Source organism: Bubalus bubalis, chromosome 9 (genome assembly GCF_019923935.1).
Source record: "Bubalus bubalis isolate 160015118507 breed Murrah chromosome 9, NDDB_SH_1, whole genome shotgun sequence".
NCBI classification, from domain to species: Eukaryota; Metazoa; Chordata; class Mammalia; order Artiodactyla; family Bovidae; genus Bubalus; species Bubalus bubalis.
The window spans coordinates 75,998,503-76,023,711 of record NC_059165.1 but is presented as its reverse complement, the minus strand read 5'-3'; the positions used below and the strand labels follow the sequence as shown (position 1 = coordinate 76,023,711).

General features: G+C 41.9%; 1 long non-coding RNA gene across 3 annotated transcripts in view; it reads left to right on the top strand.

The window, feature by feature from the left end:
- Window positions 1-25,209, top strand: part of LOC123335099 — a 459,666-nt gene that overhangs the window by 130,131 nt on the left and 304,326 nt on the right. Inside the window, exon 4 of one of the 3 annotated variants that reach the window (XR_006641412.1) lies at window positions 11,474-11,577. The exons of the other annotated variants lie outside the window; for them this stretch is intronic. This is a non-coding gene — a long non-coding RNA (uncharacterized LOC123335099). The remainder of the gene's footprint in view (window positions 1-11,473; window positions 11,578-25,209) is intronic. 3 annotated transcript variants of the gene reach the window in all.

Genomic DNA, 25,209 nt, shown 5'->3' with positions numbered 1-25,209 from the left:
GGACCATGTGTTTTGACAGAAGATGATATAAATTGTAAATTCCCTTCTGAATAAGGAATCGGTACAATGTTTGAATAGGGTGAGGTTAAAATAATACCACCGCTGACGCTTGGCAAGTGCTCGTGTACTGGCATTTGCATTATCTCATTTATAATCTTCACGATGACAGACAAGAGTGATGAAGTACAGAGTGATTTGTAAAAGGTCACTTAACTGTTGAGAAATGGGATTGGGGTCTGTCCCTATCAGCCTCACCCCAGAGTCTGTGCTCTCACTCAGTCACTTCCTGTCCGGAGTACTTAGTGGTTGGAATTAGTTTATCAACTCAGACATGTCAGGGCCAACACCTCTGCTAGTCTCCTGAGCTTTCCCTCCTAGGTGGCGTCTGTAGTCTTGGCTATCGTCTTCTACCTTCAAGGCCGGCAAGGAAAGGGAAGGATGCTTTCGTGAGATTTTCACTTGGGTTTTCCTGCCTGGCCCTCTGCCACACGACTATCTCTAGTTACAGAGGGAGCTGGCATAATGAGTGTTCAGTTTTGTAACCTTTATAGTTGAACAAGCGGAAGAGCAGTAGCTTGGGCTTGGTTGTGGGGTGAGACAGTTGACAGTATCTTCTATGCTGCCTGATTTTATGGAGAGTTCTCTTACTTGGCTTTGGGGCAAGCACCAGGAAGAGGAGGCTCTCTTTCCATAAACAGTATTATTCCTTTGGAAGGCTGAATAATGCCCCTGCAGATAACCAGGTCCTAGTCTCAGCAGCTTGAACGTGAATCCTTATAGCCCTTATATGGTGAAAGGGGTTCTGAAGATGTGCTGAAGGATCCCGAGACGTGCAGACTACCTGGATTATCCACATGGGACCTAAATGTAATCACAAATGTTCATTTAAGGGGGAACACAGGGAGCTTTGACTGGAAATAGAGGTGGTGTGATGACTGAAGTAAGATAATTTTTCTAGGCTTTAAGATAGAAGAAGCTACCATAATTCAATGACAGCAGCTCCCAAAGGTAGACAAGGTGGGGAAGCAGAGTCTCCCCGCCTCTGCAAGGAGTGCAGCTTTGCCTGCATTTTGACTTTGGCCCAGTGAAGATGATACTGGGCTTCTGACCTCCCAACTGTTAGAGAATACATGTGTGTGTTTGAAGGTACCAAGTTTGTGTTAAGTTGTTTTGGCAGCTCCTGTGCGTGAGAGAGAGAGAGAGAGAGAGAGAGAGAGACAGACAGACAGAGAGAAACAGAGAGAGAGAAGAGAGAGAGAAAGGTGAGAGAGTGTGACATTGGACAGGCCGTATCTATTGGCAGTTCTCTGCACTGCGAACATGGGTTGGTTTGTGCCTTTGTTTACAGCTCTGGTCCTTAGCAATGAAAGTGGGAAAGCAGTGGGAAAATTCCATTAGATTCCATTAGGTACCCGAAGCTTCCTGTGACATCTGTAATGGTACAGTCTAAAATAATAGGTCCTGGAACTCTTTCAAAAGCAAGAACTCTCATAGGTAAGTAGAAGGGATTGGTTATATAAGGTTTCTCCTTTCTGCTCCACCTGGGCTCAAGAAGAGATCCATTTGACATCAGGGCAGTACCATGACTGTGTAATCAGTTGTCAGAGTGGGGACTTTTTTTTCTCTCACTTTTGCTGAGGTCTTAAAACCAGAGAACAAAACTATAGAACCCATATCTCAAAGTGAGTGTCAGGTCTCCTGTGCAGGACTGGCATAAGAAGTTGACCCAAATCAGTTCTGTAGTTTTATCTGGAGGATACCTAAGCAGGGCGGAGGGGGGTGGGCAGCGAAAAAGGACAGAATGCTTCAGGAGAAAGCTTGTCGGAGAGCTGCGACTCGCTTTCCCATGACCCATGCTGTCTTCACCTCAAGCAGGAGAGAGGGGCTTCAAGAAGTCCATTTACAGGATTTTTAACTCTCCTGTGGAATTTGTAGGGGCATAAGGAAATGGCAACCCACTCCAGTGTTCTTGCCTGAAGAATCCCAGGGACGGGGGAGCCTGGTGGGCCACCATCTCTGGGGTCGCACAGAGTCGGACACGATTGAAGTGACTTAGCAGCAGCAGCAGCAGCAAGGGACACATTAGTGATGATGATTCATTTCTGAGTAGGTGGCTGGAGCTGTGTGCCTGGCTGTCATGACATACACACAAAACTGCACGGAAGCCATTTCTCCCTTCTTCAATGTCAGAACCAATGTGTTTTCCCATGGGGTGTGTGGCTCTCTAATGACGGTGGTGGAGGGGAGCTGACCTGGGCTCAGTTTAGAAAGCCCACATGGATGTTACAGCATAATGGAGTCTATTCAGGGAATCTTCTAGGGGTCTGGGAGCTGAGAGGGTTCAAACTCGCCTGATGAGGGAGTGTCATCCATGTACAGGGAACCTGGGTGAGAGGTCACCAGAAGAGGATCTCCATATTACCTTCCAGGGGCCTCAACTTATAAAGAGCTGGGTCAATATTTGCCCAGTGTCAGATCACACACACACACACACAAAACCAGCCATGCTAAGATTGTCCTTTCCCCTACTGCCTTCCTCCTTTGGGCCCAGTCCTGGAGGATCAAACACCTTGACTATGGCTGAGAGGCAGACTAGAAGAACAAAGCTGGGGAAAAGAGAGGCAGCCCAACTGGCCTGCTCTGCCCAGCCCCTGGTTTGTAGGCCTTAAAACAGTAATGTGCTAGAGAAGGAAAGGGACTCTAACTTAAAGAAGAGCTTGGGGTTTTGATTTTCATATTCTACTGGGCAATTATTTCCCCGATAAAACTGTTCTTGTGCCTAAAACAAACTGAAAAAAAAAAATGAAGGGATCTGCCAGAGATTTCATCCAATAGGCAGGGAAGAATGAGTCTGTGGATGAGCTTTGAATAGGTAGTAAATGAAAGATTCAGTTGTTTTCTGCTTGTACCCTATGTCGTGTGGCTTGTTTCATTAAACAGCTACAGCTGTTCCTGTCCAGTTTCTGGTATTCCAATGCACAGTAGCTGGGTTGCTTTAGATAGAGACCTACGTAATCTTTGTCTGTGCTGGGTCTTTGTTGCTGCATGTGGGCTTTCCCTAATTGTGGCGAGTAGGGTCTACTCTTTGTTGTAGTCGCCGGCTTTTCATTGTGATGGCTTCTCTTGCAGGCTTGGTTGCTCTCTGGCATGTAGAATCTTCCCAGACCGGGGACTGAACCCGTGTCCCCTACATTGGCAGGAGGATTCTTATTCACTGCACCACCAGGGAAGTCCTTAGGTAATCTTTTAAAATACGCTTAGCCAGTCTTAGGAAAGGTGAGACTTCCATGCACTGTAAGGGTACTCCAGCTTAACAAGGGTGCACCCCTCCCCTTGTTAGAGTAGAGCAGCCCGTAATGCAGGGTATCCTGACCTGACTCCCTCACCCACATCTGGCTGCTTTCTTCCTAGTTTAGTGGAATGCAGTCTCAAGGCCTTGGAGTGCTTTGCCTCTGATTCCATTAGCGTTTTCAAGGCTAAACTTTGTAAACATTACTTCTGTCCCTCTTTCTATTCTAAGTCCATTTTCCTCTCCTTTCTCTCAAATCTCTCTTCCAGTCATTGCCCAAAGTGTTCTTCAGATGCAGTAAGGACTGCAGGAAGAATTGGGAGAGAGGCAGGGGTCATTTTCAAAGCCACAGCCGGGGTGGAAGATGAATTTCCTTTTCCACTGTGGTTACAAGGGCTCTTGCTGAAATATAGAAGGCACAGTACAGGGTGGAATTGAGAAGGTGGTCTTTAGAAAAGGAGGATCAGTTTTTGGCTCAGCTGGTCTGTGTGTCTCAGAAAAAGACTGACTCCTCTGTTTTCTAGCTGTACTTTTTTGAGGAAGAAAGATTGATTTAGTGAGTCATGTCTGAAATCCACTGAAACATACATTTGTAGGCTCAGAACTGTGCGCTAGATTGATCCCAACTTAATGCAGTTCAGCAATGCTTGTTGAAGCAATCATGGTTAAAAGGATATACCAGCAAGGCTGAAAAGCAGAGGGTTGAATGGGTTTCAGCTTTCCTTAGCACTGAGCCAGAAACTCCTCATTTGTTTTCTTTTTCTGAGAATCACCTCATGCTATTCAGACAAGGTGACAACCATGCCTGAAGAAGCTCTGTTAAGCCAATTTACCTCAGGCATGTGGCTGTAGATTTTAGAGGAAAGCAATGAGTGATGAGAGATTGTTTTCCCAGCTCAACAGAGCTTTCCAGTGACCAAATAACTGAGCTAGTCTCTCAAAAGAGTCCTTAGGTTAACCTAGTAACTCTGGTTGCTCTTCTGCCACTCAAGCTTGTGTGACCCCGGCAAGTCATTTAACCTGACAAGCCTTTAGCTGCTTCACTTAAAAATGGTGGAAGGAGGCCCACATGAGCTACAATCCTGCAGTTTTCTGGCTTTGTTTCTGTTGATGGCCAGTCAGTGTGGATCTGTGGGTGATTTTAACCCTACTGTGAGTCAGGCCTTGTGATGTCCAAACAAGCCTTGATGGCTGAGGTGGTCTGACCAGCGGGATCTGGCTTTGGCGTCTGAAAACACACCAGGGTTTCAGCACCTTTGCTTTCCTGCCTATAACTGGCAAAAAATGACCAAAACTGCATGCAGATTCAAAGACAGAGAGCTCAAATACTTTCTTTTAGAGTAAAAAAAAAAAAAAAAAAGATCCTGAACTTGTTTCTATGTATTGAAAGAATTAAATAATCAGATTCAACTGATTACTCCTAGATAAAATATCAAGGCTGTGTGTATAATTGGCTCTGCTTAATGTGCCTTTTGCTATTTTCAAACATGATTTTGGGTGGAGGTGGATAAGGAAGACTATTTTTTGCCTGTTTTCTTGTGCTGGGTTTTCTGGCATGTGGCAAGAGAGATAAAACCTGACTCCTGTTCTAAAAGAGAGACAAGAGTTGGAGATAATACATGAATGAGAAAGAGGTGATAGAGAAAGGAGATTCTGTCCTCATAAACATGCAGTCTCAGGTGTGGAAGACCCAGGTGAGGACTGGGTGGTATGTGCCTGGGTGGCAATGGTTAAAGCCTGTCTTACTGCATATGGTAGGGAATTTGTCTTCAGAGCTTTGGTTTCCTCCACCACTCTGCCCACCAAGAGTATCCATTCAAGCTGGCTCAGTTCAGCCTGAGTCTCTGCATTTTGATTCTCCATGGCCCTCTCTGGGTGAGATGAGGTGTGTTATGTGTTCTGTATCACTCTGTACTTCCCAAGGGGAGCTGTTGTATTCTGATTCTTGATTCAACTCTCTCTTTTCCTAAGTTTCTATGAGCTCTATCCTACTTGCTGTTGTTTTCCCAATGACTGGCGTTCATTGACTGAAAAAAAAAATCATCAGCAAGTAAAATAATAATCTGCTACTCTTGAAAGACTAAAGTTTCCAGGATAGGTTTAATTATGTTCTTCTACTTGGCCTCTCTGTGGTTATATTCCACTTCTCTCATGGAATCTATTAGACGTGAGATTGAACATATTAGATGTTATTTACTAATTCAACAGCAAATGATTTTGCATCATCAAGTTTATGTATCAGGATGGTTCTGGAATCAGGGTTTAAAGGGATAAATAAGATAGGCAAGGCTCTTGCTGTCCAGGAGAGCAGGAGGAGAGAGACAGAAACTAAATGCAAACAAGTAAACAGGACCTTTTAGACAGTGCTTTGTGCATGATGCTCTAGAGATTGACAGGGTTGGTGGTAAGGGTAGGCCTGAGTGTGGAATGGTTGAACCAGTCTTGAAAGATGGGAAGGCTCCCAGCCATGTGGTGGTAGTGAGAAGGGGGGGCAGTTGAGGCAAAGACAAGGGTCCAGAGATAGGGACAGGCTTGGAGTATTTAAGGACCAGAGAGAAGCCCTGAGTGGTTGGAGGCAAGTGAGTAAGGATGAGTTTAACAACATGAAGCTGGAGTGGAGGTCAAACGTGAGGTCATTTAGGGCATTGTAGGCCACATGGATCAGCCAGAGTTCTGGCAGGAAATGAAAAGCATAATTAAGTTGAGTTATGTGGAGAGAGTTTTGATGTGGGCCAGGCATCAGAAAAGCAACAAGGTTAGTGCAGTATGCTGGGGCTGGTAAAGGAGGTTAGCAAGGGGAGAGGGCAGCTCCTGACTCTGGAGGGATGCAACCAGATCACAGTGACCCAGCTAAGAAAAAGCTGGGGGAAAGCCATGTTTTCACTGCCCTCCATGTTTCAGAGTTCCCATAGGTGCCTCCCACTGGCCAATTGAACCAGAAGCAGGAGGCCAGGGAGCCCACTGATACAGGTCTAAGAGTGATTGTGCAAAGGCATGGAGAAGAGTCTAGCTCACCCTGCTGACAAATTTGTCTTGTAATCCTGTGGATAATGGAAAGCATTAGGGGATTTTGACAAGGAGAGTGGCTGTTTCGAAGAGATTACTCAGGCCGCTGTGTGGAGACTTGACTGCAGTAAGATTCAGTCAATATAAACCGGCTCCTGGCCCTCCCTGATGTGGTAGAGCTGGCTGATAATTTGTCCTGGAGCACACTTAAGTGTCCCATGCTGGTGTGTTTCTTGAGGTTCCTGGTGTGCCATGGTGGTCTGGGGTGGCAGTCTGGCAGCTCTGTGGGATGCTGACCATGGCACTATTCCTAGTCTTTAGTTTGTGTGGAACTTGACACTGAGTGTCTCGCTAAGGCTGGCCCTCCTCATGTAAAACTGTCCCCACCCCCCGTCCCTGTGCTGTGTGCGGCTCAGTGAGGGGGCATCTGTGGGAGAAGCTTACTCTTGTTTCTGTTTTAAGGCATCATGACAATCCTGGCCATTCCTAGGGGCTGGTCTCTTGAAATTGGGCTTTGGGGAAAGAAAATTGGATTTGAAGAAATTTTCTGAGGAACTTTCATAATAGGGTTGTCTTCTGGGAAGAAGACATACATTCGAGTGTGTGTGCACGTGTGGGTTTGCGGGTATTGGGGAAGACAAAGGAAGGAGCGTGACAGAGGGAGATGCAGTGAGAGGACTCCACATTTGAGTCCTGTTCTTCCAGAATGTTTTGTAGAGAATGTTCTAGGTGTGCCTTGCCTGAGTTAAAAGTGAAATTCCTGAAAAATTAAAAAAAAAGAAAAAGCCCACAAAACTCTCCTTCCCTTTTGTGTTTCAGATGTTGGACTTATCAGTCTGAGACACTGGGATGCTGTATATGATTTCTGAGGTTATCTGTAGTTCTGATTTTAATGAGGATTACCCTAAAAATCTAAAGAAAAAATATTGTTGAGTTGAAAACCAGTTTAACTTTTGACTCCATCTTAAGTCTGGGCTATATAGTTGACTGGATGCTTGAAGTCTGAATAGTGTATTTCTATTGCCAAATAGAATTTTGATAGCATGGTAAGGAATGGAAAAGAATGATTTTGGTTTTCCAGTAATTTTAAGAGGATGTTTTAAAAAAATAGGTTACAGTTTTTCGGATTGAAATTGCTAGTGAACAAATCAAATGCTAATGATGGATATTTTAATACTCTGTTAAAGGAATATTGATCTAAATTGTTCAAGAATCTTTGAATCATTAGTTAGTATTCAAGAGATGGCTGTCATGTAATGAGATGGCTTTTAACAAACTCATTAAAACTCATTCAATTGACTAAAAATAAATTGAATGTGTACTATTCATAAGGCAAGTGAGGGAAACTAAAATGCATAAGATGTAGTCTCTGCCCCCAAGGAGGTTGTGTACTGTAGTAATCTTTCACTTCAGTGTAATCACCTTGGGACTGTATTGTCTTTTTTCAATGAGATCAATCTTGCTAAACATTTAAGAACTACTTTGAAATTGTCTTTGGAGGCATCTTAACACATTCGCACATGCACACATGCACACACACACACACACACACACACAGGTGCAATCATTGTCAGTTTCATTTCTGTAGAACAGTGGTCAGCAAAGTATGGCCTGCCGGTTAAATCCAGCCTGCTGCCTGTTTGGCATGGCCCCAGAGCTAAGAATGGTCTTTACATTTTTAAATGGTTGAAACAATCAAAACAAGAATAATATATTGTGACACATGAAACTTGTATGAAATTCAAATTTCAGTGTTCATAAATAACATTTTTATTGGAACACAGCAATGTTTATTCATTTATGTGCTGTCAATGGCTACTTTCATGCTACAATGGCAGAGTTGAGTAGTTTTGACAGATTCCATGTGGCCTTCAAAGCCTAAAATATTTACTGTTTGGTCCTTTAAAGAATCATGTCTTTAGAATCAGATGTCTATATATTTATATATTGATATTATTTATAAAGAGCCTTCAGTTAGATCCCCTACATTCTTCCACAAATTTGACTCTGAATAACTTTTTCCAAGTTTTCAAAACTCACACTGTTCATTCATCAGAGGTAAAATATTTTACTTCACTTTATGGGTATTCAAGGAAGACTTTTTCAGGCTTTGAAGTAATCCCCAAAGAGTTTCCCAGTTCTTTGGGCAGTGGTCATGGTGTTCCTACAATGAATTGGGAGGTCCCTGAGTTTGTTAGGATGTAAGGAGTAGGAAGAAGGAAAAACCACCTTAGTTACCCCTCAGGAGGTCTCAAAGAGGAATGGAGCTGTGTTCAGGCACAACAGAAGCAGAGGAGTATACTCTTTGCTCAGGAGTCTTGCCTTTTGGTCCCTGCTCTCTGCTGTGTTCACTGTGACTCTGCTTCTGAGGCTGTTGCCTGCTACCTCTCACTTCTAATATTCCCTACTCTGGGGCTTCTCTTTACTGGTGGTTTCCATTGTCTCACTGCTGCTTCTGCTTCTCTGTGGGTCTTGGTTTCCAACATTCAGACATCTTGGAAGGAGGATTTTATTGGATCTGTCTCTCACTATGCAGAAAAATATGCCTTTGATGTGCAGAGGGCTTCACCTAGGTTTAGATGACTATGAGGGCAAGGAGAAAAAGCAAGCATGTTACCCTAATTTTGGAAGTGTTTGCCATTGATCATTTGTTGATTCCTTGGTCCCTAAACATACACTGGTATCACAGAACTATACAAAAAGATCTTAATGACCCAGATAAACACAATTTTTGGCATGACCACTCACCTAGAGCCAGACATCCTGGAATATGAAGTCAAGTGGGCCTTAGGAAGCATCACTATGAACAAAGCTAGTGGAGGTGATGGAATTCCAGTTGAGCTATTTCAAATCCTAAAAGATGACACTGTGAAAGTGCCACACTCAATATGCCAGCAAATTTGGAAAACTCAGCAGTGGCCACAGGACTGGAAAAGGTCAATTTTCATTCCAATCCCAAAGAAAGGCAATGCCAAAAATGCTCAAACTATCGTACAATTGTACTCATTTCACATGCTAGCAAAGTAATGCTCAAAATTCTCCAAGTGAGTCTTCAGTAGTATATGAACCATGAACTTCCAGATGTTCAAGCTGGATTTAGAAAAGTCAGTGGAACCAGAGATCAAATTGCCAACAACCATTGGATCATCAATAAAGCAAGAGAGTTCCAGAAAAACATCTGCTTCTGCTTTATTGACTATGCCAAAGCCTTTGACTGTGTGGATCACAACAAACTGTGGGAAATTATTAAACTGATGGGAATACCAGACCACCTGACCTGCCTCCTGAGAAATCTGTATGCAGGTCAAGAAGCAACAGTTAGAACAATACATGGGACAACACACTGATTCCAAGTTGGCAAAGGAGTATATCAAGGCTGTATATGTCACCCTGCTTATTTAACTTCTATGCAGAGTACATCATGAGAAATGCTGGGCTGGCTGAAGCACAAGCTGGAATCTAGATTGCTGGGAAAAATATCAATAACCTCAGATATGCAGATGACACTACCTTTATGGCAGAAAGTGAAGAGAAACTAAAGAACCTCTTTTTAAAAGTGAAAGAAAAGAGTGTAAAAGCTGGCCTAAAAACTCAACATTCAGAAAACGAAGATCATGGCATCTGGTCCCATCACTTCATGTCAAATAGATGGGGAAACAATGAAACAGTGAGAGACTTTTTCTGGGCTCCACAAACACTGCAGATGGTGACTGCAGCCATGAAATTAAAGGACACTTGCTCCTTGGAAGAAACGCTATGACCAACCTAGACAGCCTACTAAAAAGCAGAGACATTACTTTGCCAGCAAAATCCATCTAGTTAAAGCTATGGTTTTTCCAGTAGTCATGTATGGATGTGAGAGTTGGACTATAAAGAAAGGCAAGTGCCAAAGAATTTACGCTTTTGAACTGTGGTGTTGGAGAAGACTCCTGAGAGTCCCTTGGACTGCAGGGAGATCAAACCAGTTAAATCTAAGGGAAATCAGTCCTGAATATTCATTGGAAGGACTGATGCTGAAGCTGAAGCTCATGATGTGAAGAACTGACTCATTGGAAAAGACCCTGATGATGGGAAAGATTGAGGGAAGGAGGAGAAGGGGACGACAAAGGGTGAGATGGTTGGATGGCATCACTGACTTGATGGACATGAGTTTGAGCAAGCTCTGGGAGTTGGTGATGGATGGAGAAGCCTGGCATGCTGCAGCCCTTGGGCTCCCGAAGAGTTGAACACGACTGAATGACTGAACCAAACTAAACTGATAGATGTCCAGACTTCAGAGATTCTGCTCAAACTACAGGTGTCCTCTCCATGATTGAGGTAAACAGCCAAATGTTATCAACTTGGCAAATCAATATGGTGAGGAAATGCTAACAGTGGCCACTCACTGGGGCTGAGTGCAAAGTATTCTGTAAGGAAGAGAAATGCAGGTGTTATCAGACATTATCCAGATAGACTGAAAGGAGAGCCAGCCAGTCAGAGGCAAGTTTGAAGTACTCAGTGACCTTTAAACTGGGAGCCCAGTATAGGTTAGTATAAGCCTATTTACTCATCTGCAATTTTATGCCTCTATGACAAAAATTTGATTTTTAGTAAGTTCATTGGTATAGGCTGAGGTCTTAATTTGCTATAAATGTATGGACTTTTAAAATGAACCATTTGTATTTCAAAACTCCAGACCTGTCTACTGTTTCCTTGACCCACCCCTCTCTCCATCCCTTGTTGTCACTTGCACTTTTTTCCCTACTTTTTTTCCCCCAGCACCAGGCAGCGTGTGGGATCTTAGTTCTCTGACAGGAAATTGAATCTGGGTCAGAAGTGTGGAGTCTTAACCACTAGGCCATCAGGGAAGTCCCTCTTCTACCATTTGATTTAAATATTTTACACAGAGTCAGAGTAAACCAGAAACTAATAGAACACGTGTTCCAGAGACAGTTTGTTTTGTTCTAGACAAGGTCCAGGACAAACAGAAGTAAAAAAGTGTCCCCACCCTGGGAGATCCAGTCCAATGATGCTGCACATGTGGGCATCCTTCATTACTTACTTCTCTGTGATAGTCATATTGTCTGCCTCTCTTGGACATCTAGGGCACTCCATGGTGATATAAACAGGATTCCCTCTAGAGAATTTAGATCTTTTCATTGCCAGTCTGACTTAGTCTCCTAAAACTTGGGTCTTCAGCTCTGAGAAGCAAAGGAACGGAAGGCTGTGACTGTGAACACTTTGGCCTTGGCACTGTCTCATGACAAAGTGGTTTTGACTGGGCAACTTGGACAATATTCAAGGTGAGTTTCCACCAGTATTACTTGCAGAATAAGAACTAAAATACTTCTTAGGGTTGTAGAGGCAGGTATGTGCTTTTTGAGAAAGGTAAGGAAAGAAATTCCCTTATGAAATATTTATTGATTACTTTTTATATACTTGTTGTATCCCTTTTTACGGTTCTCCCTTCAACTGTATGAGTGGACTTTGAGTGGCTGCCACCTTCTACCCCACCAAGAAGTTTCCTCCAGTTCCTCCTGTTCACTAGAGAATACAAAAGAACAATATAAAGTTATCCCCTTAGCCATACCTATTTGTGTCCGTAGGAACATGGGGGAAAGCAAATGCTGATGCCTGGCTTGAAGCACAGCTTAACATCAGGATGAGGAAATTAAGTAACCCATCCAGATTAGAGATAGAAGCAGGAAGCACACTTCCGAGTTCCAGACAGTTTTGAGCATCAGGATAATTTTAGAAAGAATAAGATATTTTGAAATTATGCAGTGATCTCTATTAAAGTGATAACAGCTGGTACAAACTTGGCAAACCAAGGAATTTTATAGACAGATAAAATTGCACACTTCCTGTGCAATGCAGCCAGATGAATAACATTAGTGATTATAGCAAAAGTACTTACTACTGTTAGATCAATACACAACCTGGTTGACATATTTTTATAGATATATAAAAATAAGCTTATTTTTATCCCTGGTAGCTCAGCTGATAAAGAATCTGCCTGCAATGCGGGAGACTCCGGTTCGATTCCTAGGTTGGGAAGATTCACTGGAAAAGGGATAGGCTACCCACTCCAGTATTCTGGTCTGGAGAATTCCATGGACATATACTCCAGGGGTTGCAAAGAGTCAGAATTGACTGAGCAACTTTCACTTTCAAAAATAAGTTTAGCAAAACTCAGTAAGATGCATTGAATTGAAAGATAGAATGGAGGTGGATAGTAGGAGTCTGTGCAGTTTCACTAACCCAGCCAACTGGCAATAATTGGTCAAGTGCCTTCTCCCCTGAGAGCAGGGGAACAAACATGGCTGCCCATTGGTGAGCCTGCCCACTGCTCATAGGGCACGTTATTGGCTATATTTGGCACTTGTGGAATGCATTTCTCCCATGAGCTTTAATAATCATAGCCATGAATCTGAACCTCGCGACTGGTCAGTACTCCCCGGCCTGGACAGTAAATGCTCCAGGATTGCTTCATTATTTGTTTTCTGCCAAAGCTGTAGCCTTGAGGCCTTGCCGTATCTGTCTTGCAGCCCAAGGCTGTTATCTAGGCAGCACATTTCCATTTCTTTGAACATTATCTCTTTTGAATACTCCGCACAGAAAATGAGCCATTTTGAGGAGATTACACCACAGTCAACATCTTTCTGTGGGAGCCGTAAGCCGTTTTGTCAGAATATGTCTAGTTTCAGCGCCTTGTTATTGCCTTTTGTGTATCCAGGACACACAGCAGGACAGTCTTTCACTGGAACTTGAATACAATTCTTTAGTCAGTGATCACTTTAGTTTTCCTCCCCCCTCTCCCAGCCCCAAAGCATCGTTTAATTAGGTCTAGTGGTATGAAATCCCCTTTCTCAAACGTGAGTCAAAGCCCGTTACTGCAACCGAGCACAGAACTCCCAGAATTCCCTCCGTGACCCCCTCCCCAAGAGACTGAACTCCAAGGACAATGGGGCCAGGCTCTCCTGATGAAATGGGGCGCCAACAGCCATTTTTCTCTGTGGCTCAGTAAGGAGGCCCAGTATTTACAGCGCCCTCACTGCTTGCCGACTCTTAGTGTTTTTCTTTTCAATTTGGATCTTGGCCTGTGCTGTGCCTCTCTCTTGAAGCATGTGCCATTATGATTTTAAAATAATGGGAAGAGCACTATGGCACTGCTCATTGGTGATATGACTCTCAAACTGTCTACAGATTGCCGAGTAAGTGAAATGTTTTGACAGAGAGAAATATGTGTTGTCAACATCGCTTTACCCACAGTTGAGAGGGGAAATTGAAACTGTGCTTCAGCAGGGTTCAGATGCTGATGACTAGCATGATCTCCTCAAAACAAATGACTACAGCTCATTTTGTTTTCCTTTATGCCTCATTCTTCTCTAATGAAATGCCCAATTAAAAGCATACCTCATGCACTTTAAAAAAAAAAAAAAAAAGGCTTGGGAAGAATTCTGGGAAGGAGCAGTGACAGGAGCAATTCCTCTTTGAGGAAAAAATAGTAGTACACTTGTGTGAAGAAACAGGCTGTGTGGTGACCTCCTGTGTCCTGTGTGGAGAGTTTAAAGGAGACTCAAAAGTAGCCTTTTAAAGATAGAAGGTTGTGTATATATTCTGTGTGAGTGTGTGTGTGTGTGTGTGTGTGTGTGTATAAGAGAGAGAGAGAATGAGAAGGAAGGGGAGAGAGAAAAGGAGGGAGAAAGGAAAGATATGAATTATTTGTGATACATGAAACAACAGACACTGTAGAGTCTATATCCCCAGGAGAGTGGTATGTGTAGGACAACTTGTGAATTTATCTGTGGGATTAAGTGGAGTGCTGAACTCTGCAGCTGTGTGTTGTCTCCTAGCAAACTGAGGTTTGCTCTGTTCCCCTGGCAGATGTGTTCCTGTTAAGAGAGTGTTCAGAGTGGGAATGCAGGTAGCTCCCAGAGCCCTGCTGACCATTATCTTCACATTTAGTTCGGCATTGTGGAAGCTGCTCTCTAGTTTTTGCTTAGAGAACACCCTTGACAAGAGAAAATGTTGACAACTTTGCCTTTCTTGAGAATCACTAAGGAAACATTTCTTCTTGTCAGTCTCCCTTCATGTGCTGTGTAGCATAAAGAAAAGGGGACATTGCTTTGGGGAATAGCCTTGACTTTCAACATGCACTTAGTAACCAATATTTTCTTGAGCACCTACCGTGTGCAGGAATATTTTAATTGCTAGTCATTAAAATATAAAAATGAAGGAAGTTAAGTTCCTATCTTTGGTAGCTAGGCACATTCTTTACTTTTCATGGCTACAGAGCTTTATTGGGGTCAAATACATACACCCTCCTCCTCGTTCATGACCTCTCACTCCCACAGCTAGCTGCCACCCAGGGACTCCCACACATGCGTGGGGAACACATGTCCCTCTGAAATGGATCGGCAACCACCATACCAACTTTATGCTCCCTTTACTGGGTCATAAACCCTACAGTAGGCACATTCTTATTTAAACAGTTAATTTCCTAATTGAGGAGGCCATGAAAGATATACTAGCTAAATCCTCTAGATTAAGTTCTACAAGGGCAGGGTTAGCCCTTGTTCATTAAGTGTCCATAGGTTCTAACCAGTACTGTATACATAATTGGGTCCTAATATATGATGGGTGACTCAAATGAGGTGAGCAGCAAAATAGTATTTTGTGTTTTTTTATTAGTCATGTGTATGAGAATCATGTGTAGCAGGGGGAGCTCTGACCCTGCTTTGAAGGGTCTTCATGTTATTGATGCTGTTTGGAGAGAGAGATATTCTCCAGCTGCTGGTGCTTACAAAGATCCAAGGTTTATATACACATTACATGGTGCGCACACACCCACTAGCATTAAAGAAAATGGGGAAGGGATGCCTCCCTCTGTGTCCATACAGACACCCTGGATTATTGGCAATGAGTTATCACTGTTTCTTTGATATTCTTTCCACACCCCTTTATCTGCATGCAACAAAGATCAAGAAGGGTGGGGAAAAGAGAAGAACAAATTTGATTTGTCTCAGTTACCACACTCCTAAGTAAGTGTAAGTCCTCATGGCAATTAGGCTTCTATAGAAGATAAGGGAAATAGGGGCTGGAGGACAATCTGACCATTGACTATCTCTTCAGTATTGCAAAATACTGCATGAATATACCACTTGTAAAGATAGTCATTGGGATCATCCTATTGAAGTAAAAAGTCATGGGCAGTTCCTGGATAGTAGGTCAAAATGAGCCTGTCCTTGAGGAAAAAATTACCCTTCTGAACTTTAAGTTAGTTAATGTTGATGTTTAATGTTTTGTGGAAAAGTTATGATGATAGGAAGGTAGGGTGAGAGAAACTTGAGTGTCAGGAGTCTTTTCACCATTTTGAATGCCGCCATAATGTTTCCTGAGAGTCCCAGGGACGGGGGAGCCTGGTGGGCTGCCGTCTATGGGGTCGCACAGAGTCGGACACGACTGAAGCGACTTAGCAGCAGCATGTTTCCTGGATCAGGGTCTAAGAGCAAAGGGAAGATGTGTAGCCTCTGGCATGTATAAAGTCTATCCCATCTTTCAAGGAAACTTCCACATGAAGAGTGGCCTTGGGCGGACCATCCTGTGAACTGAAAAACACGTCTCCAGGGCTAGATGAATGCCGCCTGGAACTTGAACATGTGGCCAAGTTCTAGAATGATGAGGTAGGGAGAGGGCAAACAACCCAAGGGTTTATTCCTGTTTTTTTTTGTAGAATCATAGAGGGTGATTTTTTTTAGCTAGTGGGACGAGGTGATAGAGTACAGAGAAGCTGGAAAATAACCACATTTCCCTGGTACAGGCTCTACCTATTGCCAGTAAGAATTTAGTTGACTGGTGTATAAGTGCTTTTACACTTGTAAACTTGACATGAGACCCACATGAAAGAGGTTTTCAAATGTTTGGCTTTGTTTATCCTGCCTGAGGAGAACTCCTGGACTTTTTTTACTACCCTTTTTGGAAAAAGACAACTGAGTGGGCAACCCTAAACTGATACTGATAAAGCAAGTATACCTGGCAGAATATCTGAGTTTTAAAAAATGATTCTTGCCTTAGGAAATGTTGTTCATATGTTTCTTGGATTTCTGATAATATGCTTTTCTAGATAAGTGAATTTAGGAACCATTATTATCACCATTTTTCTTATAGGAAATCTTTGGGTAAATTGTAACAAGTTCTCTTTTGCTCTTTCCATTTGCCATTTGCTTGCTATTCAGGGAATAAAAAGAACACAAGTCCAAGCATAACCTTGGGCATGTGACTTAACAGTTTTAAGTCTGTCATCTATGAAATGTCAGGGTTGGACCCAGTGACTCCTGAGGTCCCTGATCTGGATGCAGGAAGAGGAACGTGAAGCTATGTGTATACTTCCTGTCATGGTTTTCATTTCCTTAGTGGCGAAGAAATACTTTTTCATAGATGCAGGCCTTCAAATAGTGTTTTCTCCTTTTTGCTCTAAAGAAAGATTTTCAACTTTGGAAAAACCATTCTGGATAAAATGGAACAATTAAAAAATGCTATTGAAACATTATTTTTAGGTCTGCATATTATTTCACAAAGCATTATTTTGTCGCTTCTTTGTAAAAAGACTTAGGCGGCTTGTTTCTCTGGCTTTCATCAAATATCTTTTTTCCTTCCTGTTCAAAATAAGCTGCTTCCTTTTTCCTGGCCAGATAAAAGCCTGTGTATTCTGCTTTTCCTGATATCAGCCTGCTGATGGCAGTACCAGGGTTCACATCACTCCAGACTGTCAATTTCAAAGGCTAGTTTGGAAACAGAGGGATGAAAAACAAGCTTCGGTTCTTTTGTTCAGATCTCTCCAGGACGTACTGTGTATTATCTCAGAAAACCCATTCAGAAGCAGACTGTTTCCTTCCCTGACTTGGCACCAAATCAAGAAGTAGCACATAATGTATTGTGTTTATTATGCATCATTTTGCCGCTGACACTGGGGCCATCAAATATTGGTAAATTTACAGCCAGGGAGGTCCAGCATCATGCCTGAAGTGAAGGACAAAGTATTGTGTTATTCATCTCCAGCCCTGGCCCTTTGTGATCAGACAGTGAGCAATATGCTTATCAAAGTCAAAATAACCTTCACTTTAGGAAACATACTTGTCCTTAATTGCCAGAATAAGAATGCATGAACAGCTTCTCTCTTGATAATGGAATGGAGCCTGAGTTGATGTAAGTGTTGAGTATTTTGTAATTTGTCCGTAGTAGTGTGCTCTATTAAATTTTAATTCACAAATTATGTGTGTATTATACTGCAGAGGTAGAAAAATTGGGGGAGTTTAAAATGTGTGGTCTAAATATGCATATCATATTTATGATATACCTGTGCATACTTATGATTTTTTTCTTTTGAGTCAAAGCTAAGGTGATACTTCTATTTCTATGCCCTAGTCCATAGCAGTTAAAAGCCTGGAGTCAGAGGATGTGAGTTGCAATTTCTAACTCCTTCTGTGATGCTACCCTATACCTTCTTTTACTCTTTGTAATATAACAGTAACAAGAATAGTAGCCACCTCTGAGGTGTTTCAAGAATTAAATGAGACTACATATATGAAAAATTGCTTAGTGGAGTACCTGGTACATTATAAGAACTTGAGGAAAATTTGCCTTTATTATTACCGTTCCCTCTAAGTGTACTTTTCTGAGAGCTCGGTTGGTAAAGAATCTGCCTGCAATGCAGGAGATTCTGGTTTGATTCCTGGGTTGGGAAGATCTGCTGGAGAAGGGATAGGCTATCCACTCCAGTATTCTTGAGGCTTCAGCTGGTAAAGAATCCACCTACAATGTGGGAGACCTGGGTTTGATCCCTGGGTTGGGAAGATCCCTTGGAGAAGGGAAAGGCTACCCACTCCAGTGTTCTGGCCTGGAGAATTCCATGGACTGTATAGTCCATAGGGTCACAAAGAGTCGGACATGACTGAGTGACTTTCACTCCTTCCATTGTATATGTGTGTGTGTGTATACATATATGTATACATATATGTATGTTTGTTAAGGTATGAGATCATCCTTGGGAGGCATATAGTTTTGAGAACCTGACTGAAATGACTCAGGAAGCATAGCAAAGCAGTAAAAATAATTCTTAGTTGATAAGGCATTTGCTTACTATACTTACCTCAAGTTGTACCTACCCTGTTTAAAAAGGTGTCACTATTAATCTATAGCTAGTGACTGAGCATTTAAAGGTAAGGGTGTTTATTTGGAAATTGGCAGATTTGGGAAGGTAGTAACACTTGTGTCTATGAGCTGCTGTTTGGCCAAATGTAAACAACAAAACACAAAATATGAACTCCAACGCTCTTCTGGGAAACAGGGAGAACCTCTAGAATTTGGTCATTCTTCCTGGCTGAGTCCTGGAGTTTACATGAGTTGACAATCATCCTCTTAGCAGTAAAGTTAGAGTGAGATCATTGCTTCCTTGGGTTGTCAAAATTCCTTTGTGTTGTTGGTGGGTGTGTTGTTAGATGGTGAATTAGAGAAATGGACCAAAAAAGAGAAATACTGGGAAGTAAAATGATTGGCCACTTTATTTACAGAACAGTTGGCCTGAGAGGTTTTTGTTGTTGTTGTTACTGTTTTTCACTTACATCTGTAGGATTAAGTTTAGGCAAATTAAGTGTTCATGAGCTCTAATTTCAGACCAATAATATATTAAAAAACCCACAAGACAAGCAGTATAGATAATTCTGTTTGAAATGAAAATTACAGTTTGAATATTTTTATCTCCTCCTTCACCCTCTTTCTTTAGCCTAAGTAAAATGGATAGGGAGAACTGTTAGAATCTGCTCATGATTCATCACATATACACACATGCACACACACACACACACTCCAAAAACACAAACCAAAAGTCTTACCCAAATCCACTGAAAAGTTTCCATCCAAGCTACATGTTTATCACATGAAAATTACTTGACTTTCATAAGAACCACTATTCGAGAAGAGGAACCATAATGTGTATTAATAGGCGAAGAAAGCTTTCTTGGGAAGGACCATAAAACCTTGGAAGTCATAAACTCTGGAAATAGATTTCAGAATAAAAATGCTATGAAAGCCCAGAGCACAGGCTAAGTTCGTGTGGGGCCGACTAAGGAAAGTTTTTTGAAACTGAATTGCCGAGTTGTCATCTGGGCTCCTCACCTCTTCCTCTTTCTTTTCCTTTTAGCCCACTTGTTGCTTTCTGAATTTAGCCCTGTGGTTAATACAGAATATACAATTTAATGAAATGGTAAAATTTTGGCTCAATAATCTTTTTTAAACATTTCAGTATAAATTTTCATGCTATGTCCTTGTTAACATTTTGGACTGAACAAGGAACTCTTCAAGTTAGTGTGTTCCCCTTCAGAGGCACAGCTCTCTCCAGAAGTTATGCCTTGTAGACACGTTTGTCTCTTGGGGGCCTGGGGGAAGGCCAGCTCTGGCTTGCCCCGTGTACACCTTGGAAGTCTAGGAAACATTCCGTGTGAAAGTTAACTTTCCAAATGGCCTCCTTCTTTCCTAACATCACAGCCAGAGCCTGTGTTTTCACAATATTTGTAAGACCACTGAGGAATGTTTGTTACCAGATTTACAGTTCTGATCTGGACACATCCACACTGGGTCCCCACTAGAGTTTCCGCCAAGCTCTGGAGGCCCTACCACGACCTCCCACCGTGCGGCCGCAGCACATGTGTTTCCTGAGCAGACTCGGTGCTGCTGTCTGCTTGCACGTTTTCAGTCTATAAATCCTCCATATTCCTGTGCCTGTTTTCTAGGCCTCCAGCCCATACTCTATCATATGTTAGAATGCCACATTTCCCCAGAGAGTTCAGTCCTCCTGCCTAGACTGTGTGGATAAACCTCCAGGTGCTGAACAGGAAGGTCTGTAGCCCATACAATGCTCTCCTTTGACCAGGGTACCCCAGGACAGGGCTAAAGCTCTTTATGGACTGATGCATTCAGCTGCGCTCGATGGTGGGGTGTGTGACCACTCTGTTTTGACTATGGAAGGTGGCGATGTGTTTGTTTTGGGTTTGTGTAACACCTTTTTTTTTTTTTTTTCCATTCCAGTAGGATGATTGGCATTGGCAGCACCAGCAGTGAAATCGTCTCCTATAGAAAGACAAGGCATGGCTTTAATAAAAAGTTGATGATTGGGAATGAGTCCTCGGAGATGGGAAAGCAAACTGTCATGTGTTAGTTTTAATCACTCGATTCATTTTTTTTTCCACTGGGATTTTAACAGTCGTAACATCCTCAAGTTTAAAATACTGAAAGGAGAACAAGTCAGTGGGGATCCTGGGGTTGTGAGAAAGAAATAGAGCGAGACAAATGCTGAGTATAGTTTGGGTAGTGGTAATGTGTTGCATCGTAAATACAGGACAAGGAAGGTGGTGAAGGTGGATGAGAGTACAAATTAAGGGAAAGGGAGGCACCTCTGCCTTGGATTTCTCACTTGACGATGGGGATGGTACTTGGAGAGATCAGAGGGGAAGAAGAGGGTGGAAGGGAAAAGGGTATCCCAGACAAGGTCCTGGAACCACAGACAAAATGCTTATTACATTTTGAGCAAGACCATAGAGCTCCTCCCTGCTTCATTCCTCACATCTTCACAGATGGCTTACTCTGTGCCAGGGACTGTGCCCTCGGGATACTAGCTTGTCATCATTAGTCACATCTACATCTTTATTCAATGTTTCCATCCATCCATGCTTGCTAGGTGCTCCAAGGGAGTTAATGGGAGTCAGCAGTGGCCTCCCTGAATTCTGTGGAAAAGACAAGATGCATATGCTTCCTCTGTTACAGTGTTCAGTGTTTGCAAATGAATAGTCGTGCATTGTTATGCAAATACCAAGGTAATAGAATGTGTGTAAATTACAATAAGTGCAATTACTCACAGGAAAATTTGTTGGCGCTTAGTTATGTTATTGTGTTCACTGCAGATTATAGCCTGTTACTTTCTGTTCCTCTAATATACTTTACCCACTTAAGTTTTGAAATAGAAATGAAATGCTGGGGTATCATCGTTTTACAAGAAAGATATATCTGTTTCTTCTATTGCGTTAGACAGGTTAATATGTTTTTGCATTTTATAACAGGGAACTTTATTAGCATGATGAAATTAATGCATTCAAGGCAATATCTTCTGAACCAGTTGTTACCAGTAGATAAAGTCTGATGTGGTAATTGCTGACTGAATGTTAGATCAGGGTTATTACTGAAGTAAAATCATTCACTGTGGGATGATCAGAGCTACAATATTCTGAATGATAAAAGAGCTGCCTTTACTTGCTAGTTTTAATTAGCTGTTAAAGAGGTGTCCTGGGTGATTTTGAAAGGCCCACCTTATCAATATTGTTATTTAGAAATGAATTACAATATTGTTACAGAGCCTGCTAATGTTTCTATCATTAAAGGTCTATTATTGTTTCCATTATGATTCTGTTATTTGAAGGCTTTGCAGACATGGCTTAAATATTCCTTTCAAAGCTTTGTGTATATCTTTTTAAAAAACGCTTTATATTATCTTAAAATCACCAGAGTTACTCTTTATGGATGGACCATTATTGATCTTATTTGTTCATTTGACAATGTCCGGCTTCAGTCCTTTAAAAAGATGGAAGCCTAATTTTATAGGAGGAAATGACTTCTTGCCTTTATCCATTGATTGATTGTGTTTGGAGGTGAGTCTTGATTACCCTTGAAAATCTTCATGAGTAGATTTGATGTAATATATAGGCTTTTCTGATATTAATGCTTTGAAATATTAATACAGTTTCCAGAAGTATCTAATTTGTGATCTGAGGTGGCCCTGAGTGAAATTTCCATATTAGTCAGTTTCTGAGTAAGTGTAACTAGAAATTTTTTTTAAAAGAAATTAACAAATTGTGTTTATTTGGCTGCTCTGGGTCTTACTTGCGGCACACAGGATCTTCCATCTTCTTTGCAGCATGTGGGATCTTTTTTAGTTGTGGCATGGGGATCTTTAGTTGAGGCATGTGGGATCTAGTTTCTCGACCAAGGATCAAATCTGGGCCCCCTGCATTGGGAATTCACCCAATGGCCCTGCACCCTACATTGGGCACTAAACCTCCAGGGAAGTCCCAAAATAGAAACAATTTTGAAGAAAAATATTCCCCAAAAGATTAGAGCCCACATTAAATATCTGTTACTGAATAATCTGTTTGCAAAACCATAGTTCTCTAGGTTAAATCATATTTGTGTTCCCTGTATTTACACTATTACATCATTTCCCAGGTACAACTGAAGGCCTGTGGCCTTTGGATTCATGGTTGTGCAAACCTTGGATTGTGTTAATATCGTTTACTTGTTCCATGTTTTTAATGAAGTGTAGTTTATTTATGATATTATATTAGTTTTAGAGGTACAGTGTGGTTGAGTGGGCTTCCCTGGTGACTCAGTGGTGATGAAGCTGCAGGTCAATGTGGGTGATGTGGATTCAGTCCCTGGGTTAGAAAGATCCCCTAGAAGAGGAAATGGCAACCCAGTCCAGTATTAGTGTGTGGGAAATCCCATGGACAGAGGAGCCTGGTGGGTTGGAGTCCATGGGGCCACAAAGGTTCACACAAACTTAGTGACTGAGCACGCATGCATAGTGATGCAGTATTTTTTTGGATGAGATTCCATTATAGGTTATTGTGAGATAATGGGTGTATTTTTCTGTACTATATAGTATATCCTTGTTGCTTATCTATTTTATATATAGTAGTTTGTATCTCTTAATCCCAAACTCTCAAATACTGCTACCGTTTATATCAGAGAATGTTTCATCTGTGTTCTCTTCTAGGAGTTTTATAGTTTCGCATTTAGGTCTTTAAACCATTTGGAGTTTATTTTTGTATATGGTGTGATAGAATGTTGTAATCTCATTGTTTTACATGTGGCTGTCTAGTTTTCCCAGCATCACTTGTTAAAGATACTGTCTTTTCTCCACTGTATACTCTTGCCTCCCTTGTCATAGATTAGTAGGCTGCAGGTGTGTGGGTTTCTTGTAACTTTAGGTCTATCAGGTACCTATATACAAAAAAGATCTTCACAACCCAGATAATCACGATGGAGTGATCACTCACCTAGAGCCAGACATCCTGGAATGGGAAGTCAAGTGGGCCTTAGAAAGCATCACTATGAACAAAGCTAGTGAAGGTGATGGAATTCCAGTTGAGCTATTTCAAATCCTAAATGATGATGCTGTGAAAGCACTGCACTCAATATGCCAGCAAATTTGGAAAACTCAGCAGTGGCCACAGGACTGGAAAAGGTCAGTGTAGATACCAATCCCAAAGAAAGGCAATGCCAAAGAATGCTCAAACTACGAGACAGTTGCACTCATCTCACACTCTAGTAAAGTAATGCTCAAAATTCTCCAAGCCAGGTTCAACAGTATGTGAACCATGAACTTCAAGATGTTCAAGCTGGATTTAGAAAAGGTAGAGGAACCAGAGATCAAATTGCCAACATCCAATGGATCATCAAAAAAGCAAGAGAGTTCCAGAAAAACATTTACTTCTGCTATACTGACTATGCCAAAGCCTTTGACTATGTGGCTTGCAACAAACTGTGGAAAATTCCTCAACAGATGGGAATACCAGACCACCTGACCTGCCTCCTGAAAAATCTGTATGCAAGTCAAGAAGCAAAGGTTAGAATTGGACATAGAACAACAGACTGGTTCCAAATCATGAAAGGAGTACGTCAAGGCTGTATATGTCACCCTGCTTATTTAACTTCTATGCGGAGTACATCATGAGAAATGTTGGGCTGGATGAAGCTCAAGGTGGAATCAAGATTGCCCAGAGAAATATCAATAACCTCAGATATACAGGTGACACCACCCTTATGGCAGAAAGCAAAGAGGAACTAAAGAGCTTCTTGATGAAAATGAAAGAGGAGAGTGGAAAGTTAGCTTAAAATTCAACATTCGGAAAACTAAGATCATCGCATCTGGTCCCATCACTTCATGGCAAATAGATGGGGAAACAGTGGAAACAGTGACAGACTTTATTTTTTTGGGCTCCAAAATCACTGCAGATAGTGACTGCAGCAATGAAATTAAAAGACACTTGCTCCTTGGAAGAAAAGTTATGGCCAACCTAGACAGCTTATTAAAAAGCAGAGATATTACTTTGCCCACAAATGTCTGTCTAGTCAAAGCTATGATTTTTCCAGTAGTCATGTATGGATGTGAGAGTTGGACTATAAAGAAAGCTGAGTGCTGAAAAATTGATGCTTTTGAACTGCGGTATTGGAGAAGACTCTTGAGAGTCCCTTGGACAGCAAGGAAATCCAACCAGTCCATCCTAAAGGAAATCAGTCCTGAATATTCATTGGAAAGACTGATGTTGAAGCTGAAACTCCAATACTTTGGCCACCTGATGCGAAGAACTGAATCATTTGAAAAGACCCTGATGCTGGGAAAGACTGAAGGCGGGAGGAGAAGGGGACGACAGAGGATGATATGGTTGGATGGCATCACTAACGCGATGGACATGAGTTTGAGTGGGCTCCGGGAGTTGGTGATGGACCAGGAGGCCTGGTGTGCTACAGTCCCTGGGGTCACAGAGTCGGACACGACTGAGCAACTGAAATGACTGACTGACTGTGGTACCCATACTTCTGTACTTAACAAAGTCCATTTCTAAGGAAGTGAAAGAGCTTTGACAAAATTTTGTTTTCAAATTGAAGGGATCGTAGAAATTACTTACTCTTATTTATGGCTTACATTTGAGAAAAATGAGACCAAAAGATATTTCTTTAATAGAGTCAAGTGTCTATTTAATTCAAAGACCTTGCATGATAATCTAGCCTCACCTAGCAGCATTTGTTTCTGCTAACTGCTCACCTTGTATTGTTATTGAATACATATTAATAGATAAAGGGAGAAGAGAGAAAGAGAGAGATGG